The 24,526-nt window shown below is 35.9% G+C and overlaps 1 protein-coding gene across 5 annotated transcripts in view; it reads right to left on the bottom strand.

Moving 5' to 3' along the window:
• Window positions 1–24,526, bottom strand: part of USP15 (ubiquitin specific peptidase 15) — a 161,667-nt gene that overhangs the window by 7,164 nt on the left and 129,977 nt on the right. For 2 of the 5 annotated variants that reach the window (XR_016394810.1, XR_016394814.1), the window contains one exon: window positions 6,596–20,425. The gene's annotated coding sequence lies outside the window, so the exon portion shown is untranslated. The remainder of the gene's footprint in view (window positions 1–6,595; window positions 20,426–24,526) is intronic. The other 3 variants (XR_016394811.1, XR_016394812.1, XR_016394813.1) reach the window with 3 other exon arrangements.

Raw genomic sequence — 24,526 nt, 5'->3', positions numbered from 1 at the left:
GAATACCTTGTGTTCCTGCCTTCCCCTCCCTCTTTCTACCTTATTGCACTGCAATATCCTGCTCAAGTACTGATTTGTTTCATTATATTGTAAAAAGGGAGGGAAAATGCTTTTCTGATTCAAAATATAATCATCAGCCTAAAATAGTGCCTGGTACGCAGAAGGTGCTCAGTAGATATTTGTTGAGAGAATGAGAGGGAGCCAGAGAAAAAGTTGCAGAGGGATTGAGAGAGAGGAGGAAGAGAGACAAGACCTATTCTTTCAAGGACTCCTCCCACCTCTATTTGAGAGACAAATTTATATCAGAAATACTAACATCACAGTACATTGCAGACATAGGAAATAGGAACTCAATTAAGTTGGCACACACAGGCATTGACCTAAGCCTTTTACTATTATTCTTATATTTTCCTTATAATAATCCTATAAAATAAACACTATTATATCCACTTTAGAGATGAGAAGCCTCAGGCAGGAAGAGGTTAAGTTAAATTTCCCGAGGCTACTAAGTGGTGGAGCTGGGATTTCAACCCAGGAAGTTTGACTCCACAGTTCACACTTTTAACCAGCAGCAAGGTGCCTCTTCAAAGGATGTGAAGAAGAGGGCAGAGCAGAGATAGAGGAAAAATCTATCGTTGGGAGTATTGTACCACTCCTTCCATGTAAGTCATCTGCCTGCTGGAGAATAATTTTATCAGAGATGACATAACTATAGCAGAGAACCAACTTCATCAATCCAGTGCTTCTTACACTTGATCACTAAAGGAGAACTAATAGCAGAGGTGGATCAGAGTGGTTTAAAGGACCCGAAACAGTCTCAGGGGAGAAATTTCTTGTTAGTTTTCTATTATAGCCTAAAAATTCATTAAATCTTTCAACTTTCAACAACAGATAGTTTATCCAGACAGAAAATCAATAAGGAAATGTTGGACTTAAACTACATTTTAGGTCAGATGGACCTAACAGACATTTACAGGAAATTCCATTCAACAGCAGCAGAATCTCCTTCTCAGGCACATGTGGAACATTCTTTAAGATAGATCACATGTTAGACCACAAAACAAGTCTTAATAAGTTTAAGAAGATTGAAATCATATCAAGTATGTTTTCTGACCATGATGGTATGAAACTAGAAATTAATTATAAGTGGAAAACTGGGAAAATCACAAATATGTGGAGATTAAACAACAAGCTCCTAAAACCAATGGGTCAAAGAAGAAATCAAAGGGAAAACCAAAAAATATCTTGAGACAAATGAAAATGGAAACAACATACTAAAACTTAAGGAATGTAGCAAAAGCAGTTCTAAGAGGGAAGTTTATAGTGATAAATGCCTTCATTAAGAAAAATGAAAGATCTCAAATAAACAGCCTAACTTTATACCTCAAGGAACTAAAAAAAAGAACAAACTAAGCCCAAAGTTAGAAGGAAGGAAATAAGGATCAGAATGGAAATAAATGAAACAGAGACTAAAAGGACAACAGAAAAGATCGGTGAAACTAAGAGCTGGTTCTTTGAAAAGATAAACAAAATTGACAAACTTTAACTAGATTCACCAAGAAAAAAAGAGAGTAGCGAAATAAATAAATCAGAAATGAAAGAGACCTTACAAGTGATAGCACAGAAATACTAAAGATTGTAAGAAACTACTATGAACAATTATATGCCAACAAATTAAAAACCTTGAAGAAATGGATAAATTCCTAGAAACATACATTCTACCAAGCTTGAATCATGAAGAAACAAACAATCTGAACAGACTGATTACTAGTGAGGAGATTGAATTAGTATATAGCATAATGACAGAAGTAAGTCCTTCCTTATCAGTAATCATTTTAAATGTAAATGGATTACTCTCCAATGAAAAGGGCAGAGATTGCCAGGATGGTATTATGTCAGATGGATAAATACACATGATCCAACTATATGCTGTCCGTGAGAGATTCACTTGAGATCCAAAGATACAAACAAGTTTCAAGTGAAAGGATGGAAAAAGATATTGCATGCAAATAGTAACCAAAAGAACCACTCCTGTTATGATAATACCAGACAAAATGGACTTAAATCAAAAAAGGCTACAAGAGACAAGGAAAGACATCATGCATTGATAAAAGTTTAATACAGCAAGAAGTTATAACAATTTTAAATATTTACACACTTTATGAGAGACCATCAAAATATGTGAAGTGTATTGTTCTGTAACAGGTCTCTAGGAAATTTTTCATTTTGGAAAACAGAAATTCCATATACACTGAGCAACAACTCATTGATTTTTTAAATAACCTTGCATTTCTGGGATAAACCCTACTTGGTTATGATGTACAATTATTTTTGTAAATTACTGGAGTCCTATGCTAACTTTGTGTGTGTGTGTGTGTATTTCTGCATTTATGTTTATTGGGTTTGACAGGTTTTAGTATCAAGTGGCCTTATAAAATGAATTGGAGGGTGTTCCCTTTATTTTCTGGAAGAGTTTGTGTAAGATTAGTGTTATTTCTTCCTTAAGTGTGTGATAGATAGAATTCAAAAGTGAAACTTCAAGCCTTTTGTTTGTTTGTTTTTCTGGTCAGTTAAAAATTTTTTTATAGTTAGGTATAATTTATATACAGTAAAAGTAACTATTTGTGTGTATACAACTATGAATTCTATGAACCTATTAATTAAATTAGTTTTCATTTCTCTCAAGTAAATACTTGGAAATGGGATTGTTGGGTTGTATGGTTAACTTTATAAGAAACTGTCAGACTGTTTTCCAAAATGGCTACACCATTTTTTCTGCTCTGTTCAATTTATTCTTTTTTAAAAATTTTTTATTGAAGTATAGTTGATTTACAATGTTGTGCTGGTTTCTTCTGTACTGACTCAGTTATACATATATATTCTTTTTCATAGTCTTTTCCATTATGGTTTGTCAAGGATATTGAATACAGTTCCCTGTGCTATACAGTAGAACCGTGTTGTTTATCCATCCTATATGTAATAGTTTGCCTCTACTAATCCCAAACTTCCAATCCTTCCCTCCCCCTTGGCAACCACAAGTCTGTTCTCTATGTCTGTGAGTCTGTTTCTGTTTTGTAGATATGTTCATTTGTGTCATATTTTAGATTCCACATATAAGTGATATCATATGGTGTGTTTCTCTTTCTGACTTACTTTTTAGTATGATAATCTTTAGGTCCATCCATGTTGCTGAAAATGGCATTATTTCATTCTTTTTGATGACTGAGTAATATTCCACTGTATATATGTACCATATCTTCTTTATCCATTTATCTGTTGATGGACATTTAGGTTGATTCCATGTCTTGGCTATGGTAAATAGTGCTGCTATGAACATAGGGGTGCATGGATCTTTTCAAATTATAGTTTTGTCTGGCTATGTGCCCAGGAGTGGGATTGCTGGATCATATAGCAACTCTATTTTTAGTTTTTTGAGGAAACTCCATACTGTTTTCCATAGTGGCTGTACGAATTTCATTCCCATCAACAGTATAAGAGGGTTCCTTTGTCTCCACTCCCTCTCCAGCATTTGTTATTTGTAGACTTTTTAGTGATGGCCATTCTGACTGGTGTGAGGTGATACCTCATTGTAGTTTTGACTTGCATTTCTCTAATAATTAGCAATGTTTAGCATCTTTTCATGTGCCTATTGACCATCTGTATATCTTCTTTGGAGAAATGTCTATTTAGGTCTTCTGCCCATTTTTCGATTGGATTGTTTTTTTGTTGTTGAGTTGTATGAGCTGTTACTATATTTTGGAAATTAAGCCCTTGTTGCTTGCATTGTTTGCCAATATTTTCTCCCATTCTGTAGATTGTCTTTTCATTCTGTTTATGGTTTCCTTTGCTGTGCAAAAGCTTGTAAGTTTGATTAGGTCCCATTTGTTGATTTTTGTTTTTATTTCTATTGCCATGGGAGACTGACCTAAGAAAACATTGGTACAATTTATGTCAGAGAATGTTTTGCCTGTGATCTCTTCTAGGAGTTTTATGGTGTCATATATTATGTTTAAGTCTTTAAGCCATTTTGAGTTTATTTTTGTGCATGGTGTAAAGATGTGTTCTAACTTCATTTATTTACATGCAGCTGTCCAACTTTCCCAGCACCACTTGCTGAGGAGACCTTTTCCCATTTTATATTCTTGCCTCTTTTGTCAAAGATTAATTGACCGTAGGCATGTGGGTTTTTTCTGGGCTCTTTATTCTGTTCCATTGATCTGTATGTCTGTTTTTGTGCCAGTACCACACTGTTTTGATTACTGTATAAAATGGCTATACCATTTTGCATTCCCACTAGTAGTGGTGTGTTCCACCTGCTCCACATCCTCACTAACACTTGGTATTTACTTTAGCCGTTCTAATAAGTCTATAGTGGTACCACACTGTGGTTTAATTTGCATTTCTCTAATGATTTATGTTGAGCATCTTTTCATCTGTTTATAGGCCATCAATATATCTTCTTTAGTGGAATAGCTATTCAAATATCTTGCCCTTTTTTTAAAAAATTGAGTTGTTTCCTTCCTTACTGTTGAGTTTTGAGAGTTCTTTTTTATATTTTGGGTACAAGTTTTTTTTGTTTACCAGATATATCAGTTGCAAAGATTTTCCTCCCAGTCTGTGGACTGCCTTTTCATTCTTTAACAGTGTCTTCTGCAGAACAGAAGTTTTGCAATTTTTGTAGTCTAATTTATCAAATTTTTTCATTTCATATTATGCATTAGCTGTCATAACTGTGATATCTTTGCCTGACCCATAGTCAAAAAGATTTTCTCTTCATTTTTCCCCAAAGTTTATAGTTTTAGATTTTTACCTTTTGATCTGTGATCCATTTTGAGTTAATTTTAGCATAAGGTGTAAGTTATGGGTTGGGGTTTGCTATTTTGCATAGGAATGTTCCATTGTTCCAGCACTGTTTGTTAAAATGACTATCTGTTCTCCATTGAGTTGCTATTAAACTTATGTAAAAAATCAATTGATCAAATCAATTGATCTATTTCTGGACTCTATTGTGTTCCATTGATCTTTGTGTCCATCTTTTACCAATACTGCACTGTCTGATTATAGTATTTTTTGTGTGTTTTTTTTTGCCGTATGTGGGCCTCTCACTGTTGTGGCCTCTCCCGTTGTGGAGCACAGGCTCCGGACGCGCAGGCTCAGCGGCCATAGCTCACGGGCCCAGCCGCTCTGTGGCATGTGGGATCTTCCCGGACCGGGGCATGAACCCGTGTCCCCTGCATCAGCAGGCGGACTCTCAACCACTGTGCCACCAGGGAAGCCCTGATTATAGTTTTATAGTAAGTTTTACAATCAGGTTGTGTGAGCCCTCCAACTTTGTTCTTTTTTTCTTTTTGGCCTCGTTGGGTCTTTGTTGCTGTGTGTGGGCTTTCTCTAGTTGCGGCGAGCAGGGGCTAGTCTTCATTGCGGTGCACGGGCTTCTCATTGCAGTGGCTTCCCTTGTTGTAGAGCACAGGCTCTACGTGCACAGGCTTCAGCAGTTGCAGCATGCAGGTTCAGTAGTTGTGGCACATAGGCCCTAGAGCATGTGGGCTTCAGTAGTTGCAGCATGTAGGCTCAGTAGTTGCGGTGCGTGGGCTCAGCAGTTGTGGTGCATGGATTCTAGGATGTGCAGGCTTCAGTAGTTGTGGCATGGAGGCTCAGTAGTTGTGGCTCGTGGGCTCTAGAGCACAGGCTCCGTAGTTGTGGTGCAAGGGCTTAGCTGCTCTGTGGAATGTGGGATCTTCCTGGACCAGGGATCGAATCCGTGTCCCCTGCATTGGCAGGCAGATTCTTAACTACTGTGCCACCAGGGAAGTCCCCTCCAACTTCGCTCTTATTCAAAATTCTTAGGCTATTTCTTTTGATTTTCTATATAAATTTTATAATGATCTTGTCAATTTCTATAAAAAGTTTTGCTGGGATTTTGATTGAGATTGTGTAGATTCTATAGATCTCTTAGGATAAAATTGACAGCTTAACAATATTAACATATCCATAAATGTGATATATTCTTTTATTTAATTGGGTCACAGATCATCAGTGTTTTATAGTTTTCACCATACAGTTTCAACACATTTTTCTGAGATTTATTCTTGAATTTATACTTGATACTTTTACAAATGGTACTTTTAAAAATGATTTCCAATTTTCATTCCTTATATAGAGAAATACAACTGATGTTTTATACTGAATCTTGCAATCTTGTTAAACTATGTATAGTACTATTCTTTGATATTCTTTGGGATTTTATATGTAAACAATTATGCTCTCTATGAATACAGACAGTGTTATTTCTTCTTTTCCAATCTATGTGTCTTTTATTTCTTTTTCATGATTTATTACACTGGCTAGACCCTCCAACATGTGGGCACATTGAGAGGAGACATCCTTGATGTCAGGCAGAACACTGAACACTGGTTACCAATGTCAGGGGAGGTCTCCAACAACATGGAGGATAGCAAAGATCATTACTATGAAAATCACCAGGAATAGAAATCCAAATACTTCCACTCACTTTCACTCCACTATACTTGGTAATGGAGTTGCCAAGGAAAACATAACACAGTCAAACACTAGGTGGAACAACAGTTTTACTTACATGGAGAAGAGACAGAGAAAGATCAGCTCCAATTGTGTGCATCGGTTCCCTATGGCCAGTGGGTCCCACCAGGCAGCCAACACAGGGCAATTAGCCTGCATGCACCCCTCTTGTGCTGTAGCAGAAGGACACCTCTTCCTCCTCCATGGAGTCTGAAATAAATGAAGGCTGGAGAGTGCCTGAGAGTCATTGACGCATTGAGTATAAATACTTAAGCAGAACAAAGGAATACACATTGAGTCTGAAAAAGAAGATATTCCCATACAAGGTGATAAATCTGGCACTGACTATATGGGTTCCTTATCTCTTGGTAAAGAAGTACTCCAGGCCCAAGCCCTGTTCTTCTGAAACTAGATGGAGGGGGGTCAACAGGCAGTGCACGTTAGACTGCCTTTCCCAACATTTACCTTGTTAATCCTAGGGGGAAACCATGGAATCTTTGATCGTTAAGTATGATAATGACTGTAGACTTTTTGTAGATGTCCTTTGCAAAATTGAGGACGTTCCCTTCTGTTACTAGTGTTAAGGATTTTAAACTCACGAATGGGTGCTGAATTTTGTCAAATGCCTTTTCTGCATTTACTGAGATGGCAATATAATTTTTCTTTTCAAATTAGTTAAAATGGTGAATTATATTGATTGGTTTTTGAATGTTAGACTAGCCTTGCATTCCCAGAACAAATCCCACTTGCTCATGGTGTGTGATAATACATCTTTATATATTGTTAGATTCAATTTGCTAATATTTTATTGAGGATATTTGTGTCTAGGTTCATAAAAGATATTTGTCTGTGGTTTTCCTGTATTCTTATTTTTCTGTTTTTGGTGTCAGGATAATGCTGGCTATGTGATTTAGGATATTTTCTCTTCTATTTTTTGAAAAAGTTTGTGTGTAATTAGTATTACTTCTTCCTTAAGTGTTTGGTAGAACTCACCAGTGGAGTCATTTGGACCTGAGTTCTTTTTGGAAGAGTTTTATATACTAATTCAATTCTTCTAGTAGCTATAGGACTGTTCAGGTTATCCATTTTTCCTTCAGTTAGCCCTTTTAGTTTTTCTTTTTCAAGGAGTCTGTTCTTTTTACCTAAAGTCAAATTTATGGGTATAAAGTTGTTTGTTAATATTCTCTTATTCTTTTAATATATGTATACTCTGTAGTGATGTCATCTCTCATTTCTGAAATTGGTCATTTTGGTTTTCTCTCTATTTTTCTTCATCATTATGGTTAGAGTTTATCAACTTTATTGATCTTTTCAAAGAATTAGCCCTATGGTTTTATTTTCTCAATTGTTTTTCTGTTATTCATTTTACTAATCTCTGCTCTTATCATTATTTCTTTTCTTCTGCTTGCTTTGGGTTTAATTTGTTTTTTTTGTTTTTTTTGTTTTTTCGGACGCGGGCCTCTCACTGTTGTGGCCTCTCCCGTTGCGGAGCACAGGCTCCGGACGCGCAGGCTCAGCGGCCATGGCTCACGGGCCCAGCCGCTCCGCGGCATGTGGGATCTTCCCGGACTCGGGTGCGAACCTGTGTCCCCTGCATCGGCAGGCGGACTCCCAACCACTGCGCCACCAGGGAAGCCCCTCTTTTTTTTATAGTCTCTAGATAGAGGCTTAGATGACTTGACATTATTTTTCTTTAGTAAACATTTAATGTTCTAAATTTCCCCAAAGCACTGCTTAAGCTGCATCACACACATTTTGGTATGTTATGCTTTTTCACTTCCATTCAATTCAAAATATTTTCTAATTTCCCCTGTAACTGCCTCTTGGACCCTTAGGTTATTTAGAAGTAGGTTATAAAATTTCTAAATATTTAAGTTTTTTCCAGATTAAAAAAATTGACTTCTAGTTTTAATTCTATTATGTTTACAAAACATACTTGGTATGATTTAAATTTTTAAAATGCCCTTAAGGTTGTTTTATGGCCCAGAATATGGTCTATCCTGGCAAATGTTCCACGTATACTTGCAAAGAGTGTATTTGGGTGTTGTTAGGTGGAGTATTCCATAAAGGTTAATTAGGTCAGTTTGGTTGGTAGCACTATTCATGGCTACTATATCCCTTTTGATTTTCGGTCTACTTGCTCTACCAGTTAGGGGTGATGATATCTTTAGTTATAATTGTAGATTTGTCCACTTTGAAATTAATATAGTTACTCCAGTTTTCTTTTGATTGGTGTTAGCACAGCACATGTTTTCCTTTTCATTTCACCTGCCTTTATATATATATATATATATATATATATTTTTTTTTTTTTTTTTTTTTGCGGTACGCGGGCCTCTCACTGCCGCAGCCTCTTCCGTTGCGGAGCACAGGCTCCAGACGCGCAGGCTCAGCGGCCATAGCTCACGGGCAGAGCTGCTCCGCGGCATGTGGGATCTTCCCGGACCGGGGCACGGACCCGTGTTCCCTGCATCGGCAGGCGGACTCTCAACCACTGCGCCACCAGGGAAGCCCTGTGTCTTTATATTTAATGCAAGTTTCTCATAGGCAGCATATATTTAGGACTTGAATTTATCATCTATGAGTTTATCGTTTATGGGTTGAATTGTGTGTCCCCCAGATTCACATGTTGACATCCTAACTAGTACCTCAGAATGTGACCTTATTTGGAAATAAGGTCTTTGTGGATATAATTCGTTAAGATGAGACCATGCTGGTGTAGGGTTAAGCACCTAATCCAGTATGGCTGGTGTCGTTATAAAGTGGGTTGATGGAGAAAGACACACATACAGGGAGAATGTCATGTGAATATGGAGGCAGAGATTGGGGTGATGCAGACAAGCCAAGGAACACCAAAGATTGCCAGCTAACCACTAGGAGCTAGAAGGGGAGCAGATTCTTCCTCATAGCCCTCAGAAGCTTCAACCCTGCTCACACCTTGATCTCAGACTTTTAACCTCCAAAACTAAGAAAATTTCTGTTTGAGCCACTCAGGTGGTGGTACTTTTTTAACAGCAGCCCCAGAAAACTAAAACACCATCTAATCTAACAATCTCTATCTTTTAATTGGTATGTTTAGATCATTTATATTAATGTAATTATTGATACAGTTGGTTTAAGTCTTCTACTTTGTTTACTGGCTGTCTCCTCTGTATTTTGCTCTTCTTTCTTACCTCCATTTCTATTATTTGAATACTTTCATATTCCATTTTAATTTATTGGCTTTTTGGCAATCTTTTGGGTTTCTTTTTTGTCTTTATGGTTTCTCTATAGATTAAATTACACATACCCAACCTTTCCTACTATATCCCGGTTAATATTTTACCACCTCAAGTGAAATGTAGAAGCCTTAGAACCATGTAGGTTGCTTTACCCTGCCCTCTTTATGTTATAGTTGTCATATATATCTACATATATTGATATTCCTACCAGGCAGTGTTACAGTTTTGAGAGGGGATTTATTTTAATCGACTTTCAAGCTATTAAGTTAGCATGTTACCATTTCATGGATGCTGAACACACTAGAATCCTAGGTAAGGTACACTAGACTATGTACAGTAGACATGCACACTAGACTCTGAAACTTACGGTGACAGCAGAGGCAAGAGTATTTTTATGCTGATTACCTGAGCCACAAGACCCACAAGGCAATGCAGAAGGCCTGATGAAGCCTGCAAAATTAGTGGATTTTTGGGCCACAGGAAAGGAGCTTTAAGGGGTCTACCACTTCTATGGCAATCAGTAAGCAGATCAGCTTTTTATGTGATGGAAGATATTACCTCACCTTTCATACTTTCCAGCTGCAAAAACAATCCTGAGAAATGACCTGGATGAAAGAGTTGTCAGGGTCTTGCAATCCTTTACACACTTAGCAACATGTGTCAGAGTTAGAGAGACCCATTGACTATGTCCCAATCATTTTTTGCTTTCATCAGTTATGCATATTTTAAAGAATCTAATAGGAGAAAAATAGACTGTTAAATTTACTCAGATCTTTACCATTTGTGTTGCTTTTCCTTCATTTTTCAACTTCTAAGTTTCTCTTTGGTATTCCTCTTTAGCCTGAATCATTTCCTTTAAGTATTCTTCTCGAATCAATCTGCTGCTGATGAATTCTCATAATTTTCTTTCATCTCAGAATATCTTTATTTATTCTGATGGATATTTTTGCTGGACATAGAATCCTGTGTTGACCACTCGTTTCTTTGAGCACTTTAAAGATGTTCTTCCATTGTCTGGGTTTCATGGTTTCTGATGAGAAATCCAAGAGCATCCCAATCATTGTTGACCCATATGTAATGTTTCATTTTTCTCTAGTTCTGTTAAGATTTTTAAAAATCTTTTTACAAAAGTCTTCAGTAGTTTCATTAAAATGTGTCTAAGTATTATTTTCTTTATCTTGTTTGGGGTGCATCAAACTTTTTGCCTCTGTAAATGTATGTCTCATTAAATTTGTGATGTTTGGGGCATTATTTCTTCAAATAATTTTTTTGGCCCCAATCTCTTTATCCTCTCTTTCTGAAACTCCAGGGGCAAGTATGTTAGATTTTTAAAATATTGTTCCATAGACCCATGATGCTATGCTCTTTTTTTTCTCTTTCTTTCTTTTAAAAATCTTTCCCTGCTTCTGTCCTTCAGATTCTATAACTTCTGTTTATCACTCTTCACGTTCATTGAGTGATTATATCTTTAATTTTTGAGAATGTTTTAATTTGAAATAATTATAGAATAAAAAGTTTCAAAGGTAATTCAGAAAGGCACTATGCATCTTTCATCCTGTTTACCTCAATGGTTACATCTTATACAATTATAGTACAATATCAAATGACATTGACAGGAAATGACATTAATATGGTGTGTATACATAGTTCAATATCATTTAATCACATGTATAGATTTGTGTAATGACTACTGCAGTCAAGATACCAAACTATTCCATCACCACAAAAACCTCTCTGGTGCTATTGTTTTATAATTACACCCCTACCTTCACCAACCACTAATCTTTCCATTTCTGTAATTTTTTCATTTTGAGAACCATATATATATATATGGAATTATACAGTATGAGTTTTTGGAATTGGATTTTTTTTTCACACAGTACAATGCCCTTGAGATTCAGTGAAGTTGTTATATGAAGAGATAGTTTTTTTCCTTTTTACTGCTGAGTAGAATTCCATAGTCTGCATATATCAGTTTAACTATTCACCTACTGAGAGATATTTTGGTTGTTTCAACTTTGGGCTATCACAAATAGAGCTATGAACAATCATGTTCAGGTTTTAATGAAGACTTATGTATTCATTTCTCTAGAATAAATGTCAACAGTGATTTCTGGGTTGTATGATAAATGCCTTTAAAGAAAATGCAAAATTATTTACCAGAGTGGCTGTACTATTCTATATTCCCATCAGCAATGTACGAGACTGTTTTTCTGTATCTTCATCAGCATTTGGAATTGTCACCATGCTTTATTCTCTTGTGTTATCTTCTTTTAGCTTTAGAGTTTTATACTTTGCTTTTAAATCTATGATTCACTTCGAGTTAATTTTTGTACAAGGTGTGAGTTTTAGGTCTAGGCTTATTCTTTTGCTTATGGATATTTAATTACTCCACACCATTGTTGAAAAGAGTGTCCTCTCTCCATCAAAATGCTTTTGCAACTTTGTCAAATATCAGTTGGCCATACTTGTGTGATAATGCTATTTTGGAGCTCTCCCTTCTGTTCCATTGATCTATGTGTTTATTCCTCTGCCAATACCACCATCTTGATTACTACAGCTGTATGTCTTGAAATCTGTTGGTTGTCTTTGCCTGGTTAATTAGTCACTTTACTCATACTTTATATGCTAAGTAACTTTGAATTATATCCTGGAAATTGTGACTGCAATACTGTGTAGACTGTGGGTTCTCTTATAATCTTATGGAGGATGTTAATTTTTTTTAGCCAGTCTATCAACTCAGTTTAGACTCAGACCAAAAGTTCTGTCTTGCCATACAACCATCACCCAGGATTAGTCTGAGATTTGGGCCCTGGTTTAAATCATAGTTCAGATCATAAAGCATTTGCCATACTGTTTTGGGTCCGACCTGCACATGTGCTTTTCAGGGGTTAGTATGAGTCTTGAGCAATGGTCAAAATGTTAAGTGTTATGATGTTTTAGATTTGTCCTGTCCATGCACAACCCAGGGGTGAGCCTGTTACACCAGATTAGGTAATCCCCTTCCCCAAATCCAGAATTCTTGTTACACTTTCTGACCTGCAAGTTTCCCTTTTTGTGGTTCCTTTAGACAGGAAAACAAGGTTCTATTGGAGGCTATCCATCTACATGATCACACATTTCTACAACTGAGCCTGCCCTTGGGGGCAGAGCTATAAAACAGAAACTCAGAAAATTTACTCCTTTATGGATTGCTTTTCCAACTGCTGACTTCCTTCCACAATTTTCTGTTTACTTTTCAGAATGCTCAGGTAGTTGCTTATGAATATTCTCAAGAGATTTTAGTTGTAATTCAAAAAGAGATAAGCTGTAGTGGACTTCAGTGTCCCAATGGAACCAAAATCTTCCTTTTATCTCTCTGGGAAGGTTTTTAGATACAAATTCAGCATGTTTTAAGATGTAGAGCTTTTCAGAGTTTCTATGTCTCCTGTGTCAATTGTGATAAGTGGTATTTTTGTTAAGTTGTTCTCTTTAAGGAAACTGTCCATTTAATTGAATTTATTGTCAGTTGTTCATAATCTTTTATTATCCTTTTAATCTTTGTAAAATCTACAGTCATGTCCTTGCTTTCATTCCTGATATTGATAATTTATTCTATCAGTGTTATGGGCTGAATTGTGTTCCCCTCAAGTTGAAGGCTTACCCCTCAGTACCTCAAAATTGACTGTATTTTGAAGAGGTAATTAAGTTAAAATGAGAGCATTAGAGAGGGCCCTAATCCAATTATGACTGGTGTCCTTATAAGACTAGAACACACAGAGAGACACCAAGGGTATACTGCATGATGACCATGTGAAGAGAAGGCAAGAAAGTGGCCATCTGCAAGCCAAGGAGAGAGGCCTCAGAGGAAACCAACTCTGCCAGCACCTTGATCTTGTACTTCCAGTCTCCAGAACCATAAGAAAATAAATTTCTGTTGTTTAAGCCACTTACTCTGTGCTATTTTGTTATGGAAGCCCTAGCAAACTAATGCAATCGGTCTTGCTAATTTACTGCAGGCATACCACATTTTATTGCACTTTGCAGATATTCCTTTTTTTACAAATTGAAGGTTTGTGATAATCATTCATTGAGCAAGTTTACTGGCACCATTTTTCCAACAGCATTTGCTCACTTCATGTCTGTGTCAACATTTTGGTAATTCTCACAATATTTCAAACTTTTTACATTATTATTGTATTCGTTATGGTGATCTGTGATCAGTGATCTTTGATGTTACTATTGCAAAAAGATTAAGACTTGCTGAAGGCTCAGATGATGGTTAACATTTTTTAGCAATATATTTTTAAATTAAGGTATACACATTGCTTTTTTTAGACATAATGCTAAATAGCACACTTAATAGACTACAGAATAGTGTAAACATAATTTTTATAAGATGTGTTAGCTTCACCCCACAAATTTTCATGCAGTTTTCTTCTCTGACCCATGTTAATTTTCTAGATATCTTGTATCTGCTGGGGATTGGTTTCAGGACACCCCCCCGCCCACACACACAGATATCAAAATCCATGGATGCTCAAGTTCCTTATTATAAAATGGTGTAGTATTTGCATACAGCCTTTGCACATCCTCCTGTATACTTTAAATCATCTCTCGATTACTTATAATACCTAATCCAATGTAAATGCTATATAAATACTTGCTGGTATGCAGCAAATTCAAGTTTTGCTTTTTGGAAATTTCTGGAAATATTTTTCAAATATTTTGGATCCTAGGCTGGCTGAATCCACCAACGTGGAACCCGCAGATACCGAGGGGGCTGACTGTATTTCTAATTTAATTATTTGGTCGTGTGAGAGCATATTCTGTAGGACATCAATCCTTTGCAATATACTGAAACTTAATTATGGACCAGCATTTTGTCTTAGAGACTATTCCATGTGCATTTGTTGTGCGTAGTGTTCTGTAAGTGTCAATCACCTTATATTAATATGGTCACACTAAATTCCCTATGCTAGGTGTATCATTTTCCATCTTTTTACTTATAACTTGTTTGGTCTTTATAAAGTGTCTCTCGGAAAAAGCATATGGTTGGATCTTTCTTTCTCCTGCCTTATTCAGAGTTTAGTCCATTACATTTAATTATTAATATGGTTGGATTTAAATCTACCATCATCCTTTGTTTACCATTTGTTCTTTGTTCCTTTTCCCTCCTTTTCTACCTTTACTTTTTTTGTGTGTGGGGGAGGGGGTGGCATGAGTATTATTTATTATTACATTTTATCTGTTTTACTGGCTTTTAGTTATGCCTCTTGTTCTTTTTCTTTTTTTGTGTGTGGTTGCTCTAGGGTTTATAGTATACTTTTTTTTTAAAGATTTTTTTGATGTGGACCATTTTTAAAGTCTTTATTGAATTTTTTACAATATTGCTTGTTTTATGTTTTGGTTTTTTGGCCACAAGGCATGTGGGATCTTAGCTCCCTGACCAGAGATTGAACCCACACCCCCTGCATTGGAAGGCGAAGGCTTAACCACTGGACCACCAGGGAAGTCCCTATAGTACACATTCTTAATATATCATGATCTTTTGCAATCATATTATATTAATTCACATATAAAAACCTGATAACAGTATAATTTCACATAAACCACTCTCCTTTGTCTGATGTCATATATTTTATTCACACGTTACAAATCCCACAGTACATTTTCATTCATTTTGTTTTGAACAACCATTTGATTTTTATCTAAGAAAGAAAAAATTTTCTATTTATCTACATACTCTACTCACCATTTCCATAGGTTTTATTCCTTCCTGTAGATATGAAATTTCCATCTGGAAATTCTTTGAGCATTTCCATAAACACTTCTGTATTATGGGTTACTGACGGACAAATTATTTTTTATCTGAAAATGTTTAATTTGCCTTCATTTTAGAAGGCTATTTTCTTGTGTATTAATTCTAGGTTTGACAGGTTTCCCTCCCCCTTCCCCCACCTTAGCACCTCAGAGACACCATTCCATTTTCTCCTGGCCTTTGTTGTTTCTAATGAAATGTCAGCTGTCACATTATTTGCTAGTAATGTGACTTTTTTCCCCCATGGCTGCTTTTGAGAATTAATTTTTATCTTGGATTTTTATTAATTTGACTATTTAAGGGTATGGATGTGGTCTTCTTTTCTTCTTATCCTGCTTGGGGTATGCTGGCTTAAGTTGATATTTTCAGTCAAATTTGGGAAAACTTCAGCCATCTGCTTTCAATTATTTTTTTCTACTTCATTCTTCTCCTGTTTGGTTCTCTCTCACAAGTCTTTGTGCCCCTGTTAATTTAGGGGAAAAAAAATCTCTATGCCTTATTTTGGATAATTTCTAGACTTATTTTTAAGTTGTGTTCTGCATTAATCCCATCCAATTAATAGATTTTTGATTTCAGTTATTATAGTTTTAATATTTACATTTGGTTATTTCTTATAGTTTTCATATGTATTTCCTGAAATTCCCTATTTCTTACTCATTCCATCTTTTCCTGTGGATTCTTTAATGTATTTATTATAGTCATTTTAAAGTCCTTGTTTACCAATTCTAACATCTGGGTTATCTTTGGATCTGTTTCCATTTACCGTGGGTTTACACTTCCTGTTTCTTTATATTTCTAGGAATTGTGAATGATACATGTTATTTTCTATTTTACGACATATGGAGGCAATGTACGATATCAATGCCTCATCAAGGCAACTGAAATGAACATTTTAATGAATATCCTTGGAATGTATTTCTCATTTTTTTAATGATATACTAATTTTCATTGAATTATTTGGATCCTGACCTTTTTTCTCCAAGAACTTGGTTTTACTATATTTGAAATTACATGAAGAAAACAACAACAATGTGACAGTTGTGGAAATACATCTACAAAATATTTACTATAGAATAACATCCCTGATCCTTGAAGTTAACAGTCTAGTTACAGGGAGTGTAGTCTATTACAGTTTTCCTATGGGTTTCCTATGGGCAGATTTACAGAGTCCAAGAAAATATACCTTAGGCAAAGACAGAGAAGACAAAACAGTAACCTTGACTTTAGGGGTGAATCCCAACATTACATTTTGAAAAACCAAACCAAAACTGCAGAATACGCGCAAACATCAGAGTCTGAACAGATAAGCCATGCCCTTGGAAATCCAATGTAGCTGTGGAAACAGACAACAGTAACAGAAGGATGACTAGGTAAAAATTCAAGTTTACCAGCTAAATACCAGCTAAATGTAAGGGAAGAAACAAATAGGCCTTAAAAACTTGAAGTAAATAGAAGTGTCCCAGAATCTGGAAAGAGTATGTGTGGGTCCAGTGACAGGAGAGGGAGATATAGCTAGCATCTAAGACAAGGAGCTGTCTTCTCTCTGCCCTGGTTTTAGGTTGTCTCACACTTTGAGGGCAGGCTGTTAGGACTCACTGAACTCTGAAGCTAAATTCTGTATTTGCTAATAACTGTAGTATGAAAGTGGTTTCCAGAGTTACACCAATTTCGCTAGCATCAAAGAAAACACCTGGTCTTAGCACCACTCATTTTGAGCCTCACACATATTAAAATTACACAAACAGGGCTTCCCTGGTGGCGCAGTTGTTGAGAGTCCGCCTGCCAATGCAGGCGACACGGGTTCGTGCCCCGGTTCTGGGAAGATCCCACATGCCGCGGAGCAGCTGGGCCCGTGAGCCATAGCCGCTGAGCCTGCGTGTCCGGAGCCTGTGCTCCGCAACGGGAGAGGCCACAGCAGTGAGAGGCCCGCGGATAGCAAAAAAAAAATAAAAATAAAATTACACAAATACTTCTGTACTATACTACTTATTTCTAGAGTATGTATCACTTAGATGGTTTGCCATGTGTTTCAAAAAGCAGATTTTGAACAAGCTAAGTAATTTAATTTTCCTTCTGGGTCTATCATTGGGGGTTTAAAAATCTTGTTAATGGATTGTGTACAAGTAATTCCGGTTGGGCTATTTTATTTTTACACAATCACAATTGGTGTCATTATATAGTTCATCTTTTGTGTGCCGTTTTTAAGAAAAGTGGGAAGATCCAGGATGTTCCCAGTCTACCTAGTTGTTTAAAGGGAATTTTGAGGGATCTGTCCAAGAAAATACTTTCTTTAGAGCTTAAACCACCCACGAAAGAAAAAAAACACAGAAAATCTCTCCTTTCCAATCAAACTTGACTATCTTCTCTTTCCTTAACATTTGGCTCCTTTTGTTTTCAAAATTAATTTACCCTGTTGGGAAACTGAGTCTTACCCTTGGCCATCAACAAGACTCTTTTTTTGCCTCAAAAGTGAGGTTCCCCCCCCCGCCACATTACTTCTTGTTTAATTTAATTTTTATTTCTTATCGGAGTAAAATTGAAAAATGATGTCTTTTTAAAATGGGAATTCAAGTCTGAAAACTATGGACTGTTTCACTTCCCAAATTAGTAATGTGTACACCTATCTTTGTATATTCCAACCAAATATTATATAGTATTTTTACTATTTCAATGTGCTTGAGGGTGATTTAGGTACTTCTATTTTGGGACAGCAGTAACAACTCATCCAGGCTTATTAATACTATACAAATTGTGGGCTCTCATGGGGATGGGGTCTCAAGGCAGTATTTGTTTAAAAATAGTATCATTATACATGTTGCTTGGAAGCAATCAGTAGGTAAACTCTCATTAGTATTTAATAACTCTGAGACCCTTCTCAGAAGATGCATGAAGACAAACTTGGTGGCTACATTGTTGGTCAATGCAGAGGCATAAAGGATCTAGATCTAACTTTTTTTTTTTTTTTTGCGGTACGCGGGCCTCTCACTGTTGTGGCCTCTCCCATTGCGGAGCACAGGCTCTGGACGCGCAGGCTCAGCGGCCATGGCTCACGGGCCCAGCCGCTCCGCGGCATGTGGGATCTTCCCGGACCGGGGCACGAACCCGTGTCCCCTGCATCGGCAGGCGGACTCTCAACCACTGCGCCACCAGGGAAGCCCTAGATCTAACTTTTGATAGTTGTTAATTCTCCTGGAAAACCTTGGACTCAAGAAAAATGGACAATATTAAGGGAAAGTAGACTTCAGAATGTTGTATATGTGATACTAGATAAGGAGGCTATGAGCCTAGTCACAGAATGGTTACTTTGCCATGGAAACCAGACAAAAACTGGGTTGGAAGACAGATTTCTTTGCAATAAAAATGTCTTTAGAAAATATAAATGAAATGTTGCTATTCTTTACATTTAATCTTGAATATTCTAAGTTCCATAAATAATACTGAATTTATTATTCTTAATAATGCTGAATTTAGAATGTTACTGTATTTTAAACATATCTATTTTTAATGCACATTCATAAGGTAAATTTACTTTGAAAGCTTTAAAAATACTTACTCAGTAATACATCAGGGATAAAACAAAGTCACAGTAATACAGTGATGCTTCAGATATTGAGGCAAATCCTTCATTTAATAATTATCACATTAGGAACACATACTATACCCAACACCATCTTAGCATCTATGAACAAGACTCTTCCAACAGATTAATTCAGTCTATTGGGGGATGAGAGATATGCATAGCCCAAGGTGACAACTGATGTGTCAGGAAGAGCAAGTCGGTGTATGTTGGGATCGGTCCTGAAGAATGTGTGTAGGAGTTTGCCTGGTAGGAGATAAGGCAGACCATTAAACAGAATAGTATGTGGGAAAGCCCAGAGTTGTCAAATTGTATATGTTTGAGGGAAGGTGAGGAGTTGGATAAGGGCTAGTTCTCAATCTTTTCCCTCAAGCTGGTGCTTGAACAGGCAATCTGGGTGGAATAATCGTTACCCTATTCTTTGTTCTCTTGCTGAAGAAAGCTTATTGGAACTTGAGTGTGAATGATATTGAATAATGATAATTAGTCTCATTTGTAAAGAGAGAACAATCATTCCCACACTTGGATGTACTTGTTAGTAATAATACCTGCTGCGTTCTTCATAATGATCGGGACACAATTTATACCTCACAATTATTCTAAAAGGTAGGGTAATACTCAGTGCCAGGAGTGGATGGCTTAGGTAGATGGGGAGTTTGGTTTCCTCACAAATATCTGTTAATAGCCCTCTACAACAAGTAAACTGTACATTCCAAGAAAAACCATGTGCTTGCTGAGCAAACATGCAGTTTTAAGAGTCTCACACTTCTTTCTACTCGGACTGTTCACCCCAAGCCCTCCTAGATGGAAATTCTGGAGCTGCTCTAGTTTGCAAATTGGGAGTCAGAGAGGTAACAAGACTTACAGAAAAGTGGTAGGCCCAGAACTCAGGTGGTTAAAGTTCTAAGCCTATGTTCTGAACCACTCTTTTATTCATGGAGGGTTTGGAGGAGGACTTTAAGCTAAAGAGAGGAATAGAATCTGACTTTTACTAATTATATCCCAACAATAAAAGTCGTAACCTCTGAAGTTTGGATTTTACTTTACTCAAATGATTTTAGATACTGATAAATAAAATTGGGGGAAAAAGACAACATAATCCATGATTGCTGAAGGCAGAGAAAAGGGTTTTAAGTGTAAAATGTTTAGTTATGCTCATAAGCAGCTTTAAAAAAACAAATCTGTTAGTATGTAACTGGATTCTAGTATCCGTGATGAAATTTTAATTTTCAAGCTTACCATCACATTAAGACTTCTGCTCCAAGTCTTTTAGAGGAGCTAGGAGAACATCTTAAAAAAAAAAAATGAAAAAACAAATATTAATTTGATCCATCCTACTGGTTATTCTTCTGCTAAAAATATATTCTTAACAATAACTTTAAAAGCTGAATTTGAGCCTTCAATTGAAGAAGTCTTTCATCAACAATGATAGAGCACTCTAGTTGTGCATAATAGGAAATATGCGTTATTTTGCAAAACCTCGAAGTTTATACCTCTATATCCATTAACTCTTTAATCCTCACAAGAAACTGGTATTTTATGGTTGAGAAAACTAAAATTCAGAAGCCAATGACTTAAGGGCTAGCTGTGGTAAAATGGTTTTAAATACAGAATGTTTCCTACCCTATCTCACTGTCTCCCAACAAACATCTTACCCAAGTATTTGTGATTACTGATGTTTACTGTTTGAATTTGCAATATTACAACTCACACAATAGATACATGGCACAAAATTGAAATTGTTTTATAAATCGAGTTTTATCTTACTAAAGTCACTCAATATGAGTCCTACAGGAATGAAAAAATGTACTATCAATAATTTCTCCATATTTAGTTTATTTTTTGGTTTTCTTAAGTAAGGGCAATTCTAAAATAATTCATATATGCTTGGAGGTTGCTCTGTCTTAAGTAGTTTTCAGGACACTGATAATTCACTACAGGAGTTAGGGAGCTCAGGGGATGAACAATGATCTGGACGTCTGGAACTTCTTTGGGAAATGACTTAAAAAGTCATGATGTGATTAATTCTGACGAACTCAAGAGAATTTTAAAATTGCCCACTTCATATAATCAAAAGATTGTTTTCAGTATAGAGAAAATGAAATACTTTCACTACTTATAGGGAGAACTCAAGGTCAGAAGAAAAGCAGGCCAGATGAAAGAGTGAAGGCACACATGTAAGGCCAGACTAAGAAGAACACTTTAATACGTGAGTCTAAACTATTCAAAACCTAGCATACCTAAGAATCAATGAATAGAGGAGGAATAAGGAGTTACAATGCCTGTTAACCTACAATATTCTTTCATAAAGTTTAAAAGAAAAACAAAATAAGTGTTAATGAGAAACCTCGGTTTGAGATATTGCAAAGTTTAAGAATCCTGAAAGATTTTAACTAAGAATTAAAAAGCAAGGCAATACTTAAGGTTTAAAACAGTTTGGGAAATGTAAAGAATTTGTCATTACTGAGAAAAATGTAAGAATACACATTATGGGAAAAGACTATTGGGATGTTTCCGTATTTATTGTTTTACTTGTATGTACGTAGATTTAACTCCTAGCAACGGATTTGAAGGTCACAGCAAATAAAACTATTTTTTTTGCTTCATCAAACTATATAGAACAAACTACAAGTTCCTGATAGGAGGGAAAACTTTGAGCAAAATGAGCACCAACTTCAACCATGATTTTCTACAGTAGAACATAGTTAATTACCAAAACAATTTAAACATTTAAAATATTTGATTTTGTGCATACTGAAAATGTGCAGTCTTATTTTTACAGCATTTCCATTTAAAAGAACGATTTCCAAAGAGATAGCTGTATTTTTAGCTGCTTTCTATAAGATTTAATAGGCATTTCTAGAAAAAAAATGACATCAAAACCCATTTGACTGATTTTTCTCTTTGTCCTTTGAGACTCTAGTCCACAATATTATGTCAACTCTTGATTTTCCCTCAATGGTTTATCCACTTTCTGGATTCTCTTAATAACCCAGAGTCTCTTCCCTTTCACTATCCTGGCAATTTCCAGGCTTCCAAAGATAGAGCTGATTATAATTAGACCACGGTATGATGTAGTGTATGTTTCCCAATGCATATATTTGCCAAAAATAATTTTTGTACTGTCTGTTTTATATTATCCATTTAAAAATTCTTTACCCCATCATTAGTGCAAATAAGGCTTGATCAATATTTGAATTTTTACTATGTAAGTTTTACATGTATATTTTATCTTCCTGATTCTGATATTTAAAAACCTATTCTATGCTGATTAAAAATTTGAATATACCTAATCCAGTTTTAAATGAAAGTGTTATCTGAGCTATTTTGAAATTCTTTTGCTTTAATATATGGTAAATATGAATTAAACACATGAAAAATTATATAGAATTGAAATGCCCAACCTAGAATAATGCTTATAAGAAAAATTATACATGTTTCTCATTAAAAAACTCTGATAATGAAACAATAGACTATATAGCTCTACAACTTAATATATGTCAGCAAGAATATAAATACACTCTCCTTCCCCCTTTTTCTAACCTCTGGCACTTAAAAAAAAGTATTTGTGAGTTATCAACATAGTTACCTTTTCAAGAGAAGCTGTTTCAAATAAAAATTTAAAAAATTACTTTATTGTAGAGCAAAAAATATGACCAAAGATTTCCACTATTCTTCTTTGGCTTCAGAAATAAAATTTATTTTCCTTTCCTTCTCACTCCTCTGAGATTTTAAAGACTTTTGATTCCTTCCTCTTGTATAGAAGAATTCTCCACATTTCTACCTTACAAACTAAACTGGAGAGAATGTGCTCATCTATACTGCACAAGCAAAGATCAGAAGCATAGCTACAAGTAGGGAGGATGGGAAGCAGGCAGTAATGAAATGTATTGTCTGTAAAGTACTTAAAGATAATAAAACAGACTAAAAGTTGGCTTACTTTTTGTTATCACCATGTACCAGTGATAGTGTCAGAGACAGTACATTCTTCTCTGGGGTGAAAGGTTCCTACTGGCATGCTCCCCACCCCCGCAAACCACGCCCCCTCCCCCCAACTCCCTTTCATAAGCCACTGAAGGAGACTCTACTCATTTTATCTCATAGTCTCCTGGCTTATTTCTCATAAGATGTCCTCACCTCAATGAAATTAGTTGATGAACAAGCACTGTCTTTATACTGTAGCAATGGCTTTGACACTTAACTAATTTTCTTCATACCCAAACCACTGTTTTGTGTGGCTTTATATCTAGCTGCCAGAAAAGCAAGGACAAATATAGGACTAAAAGAATACAGATTATAAGAGAAAGCAGGATATTTAAATAAAACATTAGGCTGCAGCTTTTTCATATAGATTAATTAAAACTAAATCATAGGTGAAGAAAAAAAGTCCTGAAAATCAGGGTTGTATTTGGGGAAATGTAAAGAAGGGCACAGTTGAGTTAGATGAACAAGGAAAAAAATGCCACATTTAAAATTTAATTAAAATTGTAATAAATGTATGTAAGTTGAATGAAGTTAGTTTTAAAAGGGAATGGTTAGTCAATGTTCCAGCTGGTATTTTTCTTATTCAGTACTCAGATATTCACCTGAAGTTACTTTTGGGAGCAAAGTTATTAGACTTCAAGATGACTTTGTATTCAGACTGAAAAAGTCAGTAATGAGTATACCACATAGCTTACAAAGCACCTTCCCATAAAATGCATTATCTTGTTTGAGCTCCAAACAATCCTGTGAGTCAGACACTATAACTAGTGGGAAGTAGCACATGTACCTGAGGATAGAATATTGGCCACCACATAGCAATTGTGTGAACTTGGGAATACTGGCTGCTTTGTACCTTGGTTTCTCCGTATGAGAAATGGGGATGATGAATGTTCCTACCTCGTAGCTATTGTGGAATTATATGAGGTAATATATGTAACACTTTAATATAGTACCTGGTCCATGAAAATGCTCAATAAATGCTCCTATTATTATTATTATTTTACCGGTGAAGAAACAGACCAGGAGAGATTAAATTCAAAGTCATGTGATTACTGAGTAGCAAAGCTAGAAGCAGAATTCTAGACTGGATATATTCCTACTACCCTGTACTATCTATGAATATCTACTTTTAATTAGAGTATGGATTAGCCTTTGCACTATTTTTACAGTTTTCTTTTTTGCAGCTGAAGATGCCACTTGAGTTTGACAAATTCAATGGTATTGTTAACATCATTTTCTTTTCTTTCAGTGGGAATATAAGTTAATCACAGGAAAAAGGAATGGTCTCTATGGGCAACTAGGATAGAGACTACAATCTAGAGCTAGAAAAAATTTTGTCTTTTCTTTAAACCTCAGAAAAACGGAAATAAAGTTTGCTAGTTGGTAGGTAGCAGAAAGACTGCAAAC

Source organism: Delphinapterus leucas, chromosome 11 (assembly GCF_059928025.1).
Source record: "Delphinapterus leucas isolate spDelLeu-1000000601 "Yukka" chromosome 11, BTC_Dleu_Yukka2, whole genome shotgun sequence".
Lineage (NCBI taxonomy): Eukaryota > Metazoa > Chordata > Mammalia > Artiodactyla > Monodontidae > Delphinapterus > Delphinapterus leucas.
Note: the sequence above shows the minus strand (reverse complement) of the source record. Positions and strands in the feature narration are given on the sequence as shown.